The sequence below is a fragment of the Phalaenopsis equestris genome, unplaced genomic scaffold, assembly GCF_001263595.1.
Source record: "Phalaenopsis equestris unplaced genomic scaffold, ASM126359v1 Scaffold210877, whole genome shotgun sequence".
Classification (NCBI taxonomy): Eukaryota; Viridiplantae; Streptophyta; class Magnoliopsida; order Asparagales; family Orchidaceae; genus Phalaenopsis; species Phalaenopsis equestris.
In genome coordinates, this window is record NW_018229929.1 from 12,015 (window position 1) to 20,910 (window position 8,896).

The following is an 8,896-nucleotide window of genomic DNA, read 5'->3' on the forward strand; positions in this document are numbered from 1 at the left end:
AATCAAAAGATAATGAAGAACACAATACTTAGCTTTTTCCCTTTGAAAGAAAGAAGACAATATCTCCCACAAAGTCTCCCGCTGATTCATGCAATGCTAGAACATCTCCTTATAAATTCTCTCAAAATCCCCTCTCCAATCTCTCCAAAAGGGTAGAAATTTACATTTCTACTCCTATTCTAAAAACCCTAAACTTTCTCCACACTTTTCCTAACATTTCTCTCACACCAAACCCTCTTTTTCTAACCTAAATTCATTCTTTTAAAGTGTAGGTATGAAGTTTGAAGAGTTTCCACAAGAACCCTTTCAAAAAGCGTACAAATCTGTTGAATTTCAGCCTATAACCGCCAAAAGTCGGTCCATAGTCGTCTCGGGCGCCGTCAGCGGGTTCGAGGGCGCCGTCGGGGAGCTTTTCTGTCATTTTTTGGTCTTCTTGGGTAAATCTCACTGTCAGTGCCATTTTGGGCGCCGTCGGCGTGCAGACTGCGCAGCTCTACCGTTTCGCTCCGTTTGGCTCCGTTTTAGGTCCATTTCGCCCCATTTAAGTTGCATTGTATTCCTAACAGATAGCCCTACAAAATAAGCATAAAAACAAATTTTCTTTAAAGTGTAATCTATTTAAAAAATATGTAAGAAGTGTAAAAGATATTAAGCATCGAAAGAGTTATCGAAAGGTGACAGGGCAAAATTTCATTTCTTGCTCGATTTTGCTCCAAATTGCATCGTTTTTGTATCTTTTTACTCCAATGACCATAATTCATCATACCACTCCAATGACCATAATTTTTTACTCCAATGACCATAATTCATCATACCTAAAATGAAACATAAAAAATACCCTTCTTTAAAGTGTAATATCATAAAAAATAGTGTAAAATAGGTATGAAAATCTCAACATATTTTTCTTTGGTCACATGCCTTAAAATTTGCTATTTTTAGATATTCATTTTAAGCTCATTTTTAAGGATCATGCACTTCAATGGAAGTTATTTTGTGTTTTTTTTTTTATTTCAGGCATAAGAGTTGGAGTTTAAGAGTAAAAGAAGCAAAAGCAGAGCAAAACTTGGTCGAATAAAGCAAAGGAGCAAAAACTAACCTAGCGCTTAGGTGTCAGCTAATTAAAATGGGTTTCTAGAAGGTTGGTGCCAAAGCGACAGTTTTGGGAGTCTAGGCACCAGAAATGGTTTTGATTTTTGTGCAATGGATTTAAATGATTTTTGAAGAGGTGCTTGAAGTGACTCTTGATGATTTCAGGTCCCAAAAAGCATAGAGCAGTAGTAGTCGTGGGTGGGTGTGTGTGTGGCGTGAGAGTGTGCGTGAGAGAGTGTGTTAGTGAGAGCCTTTCTAGAGAGTGTTTTGGTGTATCTATCATAGTAAGATTCATCAAAGGAACTTCAAAGGATTTGCTTGGGGAGAAGCTTCAGATAAGTACTTTGTATTTTTATTTGAGTTTTGTTTTACTGTGTAAACTTGGATTTTGATATAAATCATGTTTTGTTGTGTTATCCTTATGTAGTCTAAGTAGTTTCCTTTATCTTTTTCATTGCAATAAGAATTAATCATGTGTGGGATTATAATTATTTAAGATTTTTCTTATTCCATACTTGTGATGATTCATTATTTCGTACTTAGTTTATATCTTCAATTGGGCCAATTGAAATGTTAAAATTTTTTGTGAATCCATAATGACCCGTGAGGACTATGTGTTCTTCAATTAGTAGGAATCACATTAATCTAGTGGGTGAGAAGGTAGATGATCCCGATAATTTTTATATGCAAGGATTTATGAAGTTGACACCACAACTTGAAAATTTTAATCGCTGGCTACGGTGCCAAAAACATGATCCCATGCAAAGTAAGATTTCAATTATATTTTTAAATAGTAGGGATTTTCTTCAAGTATATGTATTGTTATCAAGTAATATAGAGCTTTCTGATTAAGCCTTGAATATTAATCCCATGAATATTGAGGTTAATCACGAATGCTTTCAAGAGAAGTTCTAATTTTGAAAAACACGCCCTAGCTTGGAAGGTCGATAAAGGTTTGGTTTTGATTATATCTTACAATTATCACTACAATACTACTTCTACTTCTAAACTAAAATACTTAGTTAAAATCAGAAAGTGGGGTTTAATATATTAAAAGTACTTTTTCTCATGTAATGAAATTATTGACATGTGTAAAAGTAAAACAATTAGTGAGAGAAATTGTGACAAATATGAGCAATTATATTCTTTACCCTCGGTCAAGTAATATAAAGAACATTGAATATTGGTTAATCTGAAGTTTGAATAGTTCTAAAGACAGGTTAAGCAGGGAAGATATTAGCTTTCACTCTAGAGTTCCCTCTTATCCCTCCACCTAGAGGGTAACATCTCGCATCATAACCTAAAACAACAGACCAAACTAGGGGATTTAGCCTTTCACTCTAAAGTCATCTAATTCTACACCTATTAAAAATTATTTACCTATTTATTTGCACTCAATCATATGTACTACATTCTCATCCATACAATCTCATGTGATTCTACCACAGTTGATTGAGACAACACCATCACAGATCTTACATGTTCTCACAACAGATTTTAACATGCAAGTTGATCAAGTTTACATGTAAATGAAGAATAAATTAAAATCATCAAAATATATTATAACTCTACTCAATTATATATCTTATACATGCATAATAATTCATTACAAGAGGGAAGAGTAAAGAAAACTACTCACTACACATGGAGAAACAACAAGAACTTTTCATTGAACAAGACTTTGAAACCATATAAATAAAGCACTGAATTCAAATCAAAATATAATGAAAATACTTATCTCTGATGGAAATCAAACTCTATTTGTATAGAAAAAGCAATCTTCTCACAATCCTTTCCAAGAAAAAAGTGAAAAGAAAAGAGGAAATTCTCACTCTCTCTTTCTCTCTCACCTTGTCGCCCCAGTTGAGGTGGGGCTCACGCCCAAGCCTTCTTCTTCTTCTTCTCTAAGCCTTCATCTCCTATTCCAATTAATTCAAGCGTCCATTTTAAAAGCTTTCCCAAGCCTTATTTATAATTTCTCAAGAGATTCTTAAATGTCTCTTCAAAAATTTCCAGATTCAGTAAATGATCCAAAAGGTGCCTGAAGTGCCTCTTCAAAACTTTTTATAACATCCCAAATCCTCTATAAAGTCTCTTTTATCATTTCCAACAAATTCCCCAAGAGACACATGAAGCAATGCTTCTAAAATCATCCAAATTTGACGTATATTCTTGAAGATGTGTTGAAAATTATTTTTGGTACTTAAGCACCAATTTTGGGTTCTTAAGAACCCTCCTCTCTATATGGTGCTTAAACATCATGTGCACACACTTAAGTCCATAATTTTTGTCCCCATGGCACCGGTGTGCCCGGGTTCGACCCGATTTGCTCCGATTTGCTCTGTTTTGATCCATTTTAGTTCCTTTTGCTCTAATCACTCCAAATTCTTCAATTTGATGTACTTACAACCAAGAACACAAGAAAACATGCCTTTATAGTGCAATATCATTATAAAATATAGCATAAAAAATAGTACATTTTTAGGCACAACAATAGCTTATTGGTTAGCGCAAAGAGATAGAGAGATAAGTTTTGACTGGCATAAATTGGTGATTTTAGGTGACAAGCTAGAACCTTAACCAATTTGATCAAGAGTTTGGAACTTAATGCTAGATTATTCCATAATAATGGTCATAGTGGGTAATCTTGAAGTGACAGGGTCGAACCTATTGATACGCCTAAAATATATTACTTTAATTTACACATTTAATCTCTCTTTTTAATGGCATTACCCTTTATTGAAATATATTTTTGATGGTTTTGGTTGAAGGTACAATAAATTGAGAAAGCGGAGCAAATGGAATGAAAGTAGAACAATTTGGAGTTAAAGGACGCAAAAAGGCCAAAGTTGACTTAGCGTCTAAACTTCAGGATCTGGCGCCTAGGCACTAGAAAATAGAGACATCGGCACCTAATGACCAAAATTTGGCACCTAGGCACTAGAAAAAATTTTCAAGAAAGTTCAATGAATGTGGACTACTTTTGAAGGGGTGCTTGAAATGACTCTTAGTAAATTTGAGAACTCTATTTAAAGAGTCTTCTAGAGGGACCAAAAAGACTCTTTTTTTAGATGAAGATTTTTAGAGAGTTTGGCGTGAGTGTAGAGAGGAGTTGGAGATGCATATTTGTACATTTTCTAGAGAGATTGGTAAGGGTTTTGAGAGAATCTATAAGGAATTATACTAGCATTGCATGGATCAGCAACAACTTTGTTTGAGAGATCTTTATCTTTCTTTCAAGGGAAAAAACTAAGTATTATGTTCTTCATTATCTTATGTTTTTGGTAAATAATTATCTAATGGGTTTGCTTTGATGTAATGAAGTTTTTCATTATGTTTTCTTTGTGCTTTGTGACTAGTGTTTCTTACTCTTTCTTCTTATGAGGAAACAGTGGCATGAGTATGTTATGTCATTGTTTTCCTTTTACTTTTCTTATACAATGAGTAGTATTCATATTTCAGACTTTGGAATGCATGTTAGGTTAGGTTTTGATTATCAATGTGATGGTTTTTTACTTTAACTTAATTTAACTTACAATAATGGTCAGTTGTAGTGTTAAAATTTGTTATAATTGCATTATGATCCTAGAGGGCGGTGTAATTCTCAACAAAGTAAGAATCACATTCATACCTTTATGTCGAGATTTCATCACATCTGTGGCATAGGTTGTGGGATGTTAGGGTAACAAGCTAGTTAGTTCTGATGGGGGAATCAGGTTGTTAAGGAATCGAAATTAAGTTAACTAATGTTCTTTATGTTCTAAAAAAAGGGTAAAGAAGAGATTGTCTCCTATTATCATTAGCTATATTCAATTTCATGTATCCCATCTCTAAACATTATCTAATTCACTACACAAGAATAGTAGTTCTTACATCTCAAAATTCACCAAACTAATTCATCCAGATAGGGTTAACTTTAGAATTAATCTTTGCATTTAGGAATAGTTGTTATCCTTGCATTTATTATTTTCATTTAGGAGTAGTTATTAGTTGTTATATTAAGATTTTTTTAAGAGTACTTGTTAGAAAAAACCACTTTAATTGACCTTCCAAAACTAAGACCTTAAATTATTATACTAGAACTTTGACTAAGGACCTCTTACCTCGCTTCTCTGTGGGATCGATAAATGTGGTTCTGCTAGAGCTCTGTATTACTTGAATGATACATATACTTGCATAATACCCATAGTGTGTAAATTTTTAAATAGAAATTCTAAATTTTATAATATATCGATTTTGCACAGTAGCCGCTAAATATAAATTGCGTCAAGTTTTTAGCCATTAGTTTGGCACCGTAGCCGGGGAGGCCATGGTGAGAACTTTAGGAAAATTTTAGTTGAATTTAGTAGACTTAGATTTAGAAACTGTAGTGTGATTATCTAGTGTGTTTAATTATCATGTTTTCATTTGAATATATATATAGATATATATATATATATATATATATATAAATTAAAATACCAAGAATATTTTTTTATTTTTTAAAGTGTTTGATATCTATCATATTAGTTATGCCTCTAGATTAGTATGCGTAGTTCAGAAGCTGCAAACCTTGAATCATAAGACTCAGAAATATAGAGAATTGTTAGGAGGATTAGAAAATAGAAAAGATTTTCAAAAGTGTTGTAGAAATGATGTACTATTATGAAGATGATATACTGAATACTTTAACTTCTCATATTGCATATATTTCGAGAAAAATGCAACGTGTCAACTTCATGAACCCCTAATCATTCATGAAAATTCATTTGGACAGATGGTTGACAATAACTCTTTTGAAAATTTTGATGAGTTAGACGATCACTCAAATAACCATTATTTCCATTATGACAACCCAAGTTGGAAGAATTCTTCCAACTTTAATTGGAATAAGAATTTTTAAGGAGGAAACCAATCATTGGTTTAAAATCAAGATGATCCTTAAGTAGTTGGAATAATCAGAATAAATACAACTTTGGACCTTCTTTCCCTTTTGAATTTACCATTAAACTACCATACGAGGAGAAGGAGAAGTATATTGAAGAGGTTGTTTATCAAATGGAAAATCAGTTGAAAAGTCATGGGGCTGCTATAAGGAATATATAAAAACCAACTGGGGCTGATTGTTAACTCAATTAATATTAATCCTTTAGATATTTTACCTAGTGACCCTGAGATAAATCCTAAGGAGAATAATGATGAGCAAGAGAAAGATATCAAACTAAGACTTAAAAGAGAATTGGAATATATGTTTCCAAAAAAAATTGAGTTGAGAAATGAGGATAAGGAGATTTAAAGACCAATGCAAGAAATTCCTAAGGAATTAGAAAAACTTGTTTACTCAATTAAGATAAATATGAAAAGACCACATCCACCATTCACTCAATACAAATGGGAAGAATTAGAAGATAGCTTGAGATTGAAGAATATCTCAATGGAATTTGATATAGAATCTAAATCTTCTACGGAGAATTTAATTAAAAATTTAAGAGGCCTAAAATTATCATATAGAGATCCATTTCTTATAAATTTTAAGGTTGATATTAATATGCAAATTGAGAACACCAATAAAAGAATATTGGATCTAGAAAGAAACTCAAGGAATAATAATTGGAATCAATTTAAGAAGATTAAAGAAAAAGTAAAAATTTAAGGATTTAGTACAAATCCCAGAATCTGAAAAAGATTTAGCGATTGATCGGTGTTTACTGGAATGGAAATTTGATCCAAGAGGAAGTCCTTTTTTGCTCTAGCGACGTTAAACTGAGTGCTTCATCGGAGGCAACCCATGGTTATCAGTGTGGTTTGATTTAGTATGTTTGTGAGTTATGATTATTTGTGTTGTATTGTGCTTGCTTCTTTGTGGATTGATAAGATTCAATTATGTTGGTAAATGTTTGTATTATTAGTAGATTGATTTGATATTTTTATGTAATGAGTGTGATGATTCAAAAATTTCTAGTTGTGACTGGGCTTATGTTTGTTCTCTGGTAATACTAGATTAACAAGTATATTATAATTGAGATCTAAGCCAGACTTGAGGATTAACTATAGACATTATGAGTAGGGCTGTCAAAAAAGCTCGTTGTTCGCAAACAGTTCGTGTTCGGTTCGTCAATGAGTTCGTGTTCGATTTGTTCGATAAGTAAACGAGACAAACACGAACAAATTTTTTTCGTTCGGTTAGTTAGACGAACCAAACACGAACAGTGATGCGTTCGTTCGTGTTCGAATCGTTATTGTTTGAAATATAAAATAATATAAAATAATTATATATAAAAAATTTATTATATTTTAAAACATTAAATTTTATAAATTATAATATATAATAAAATAATAATATTAATATATTAATATACTATAGTAGTAATATACTAATATAGATATTATATATTTATATAATATAAGTTATATAATTAATATATAATATTATTTTTATATATTAATATTAGAGATGTCAAATTGGCTCATCGTTCGCGAACAACTCGTGTTCAGTTCGTGTTCGGCTCGTTCGTTAAGAAACGAACACGAGCTTATTTCAAACAAACTAAATTTTAAACGAACCGAACACGAACACAAGCTTTGTTCGTTCGTGTTCGGTTCGTTTACACCCCTAATTATGAGTTTAGACATAGAACTGGTTCATCTAAATTTTATTACTTCCTTTATCGGATCTTGTTTTCATCAAATTTGGTTCCATACACCAGTTGAAGAATAACCTGAGAAAGATCTTCCACAATGCTTTATAACTGTTTGAGGTGCATACTTAAAGGGATAAGGTGATGTCTGAAGTTGGTAATCACGACCCAATAAATTAGGGATAATCATGTCTATGAAATTAGACTCTATAAAATATTTTCAAACTACCAAATTAATTAGTGAAGTTGTTAACCCCACTTTGGTTGAGGTCTAGTATTCTTTTTTAGAAGCCTAACATGTAGCTATAGGACTCTCCAATTGACTATCCTAGAGGACTAATAATGGATCCCTACCCATTGACAGTGACTTTATATATACTTAAAAATACAAGTATTTAATATTGCTGCTAAAAGATTTAATTCCTCAGCAACGACACCAAGATAAAGATGTATGTATAAAATAATAAATAATGGTAAAATCACACTTATCAATGCAAGTATACGTATCGCTCAAGTAATATATGGCTCAAATGGAGTCTTAGATATCGATCCCAGAGGGAGTAATATTAGAAGCTACGAACTAAGATTTTTGAAAAGCAATACTTAATCACAACAATAAAATTCACATTGCTTATCTGTCACTAATAGGCAATTGAAATAAATATATACTTTTAATAATTTGTAAATAACTAATTATACTAATAAGGATTTTAATGTGATATTCAATATATAATAAAGCATCATTCTCCTTGTCAAGAAATTATAATGCATGGATAAAGTGAATCAGTTCAAATTGTATTGTGCCAAATAAGAGCATACCTATTCTTTACCCTTTGGTCCAGGCATAAAGAACATTGACTAATCCTACGCTTGTTTACTGAATCTGTGGCTAGATTAAGAGGATACCGGCTCTCACTTCGGAGCTCCCACGTTACCCTCGCTTGAGGGCTAACATTTACACTTCAGCACCCAAAAGATAGGACCAAATTGTGGTTTTAGTCTGTCACTCTAAAATCTCCAATTCTACACCCGATAATTTTATTTCCCTATTTAATTGAACCCAACTTCCAAGGGCTTTGACCTCTCTGAATCTTGGATGTAATCTTCACTTTAATTGTGAAACTCAACGTATTTTAACAAATCAATTGTATTTTAACAAATCAATTGGAGATCGAAGTGAAAAGATCATC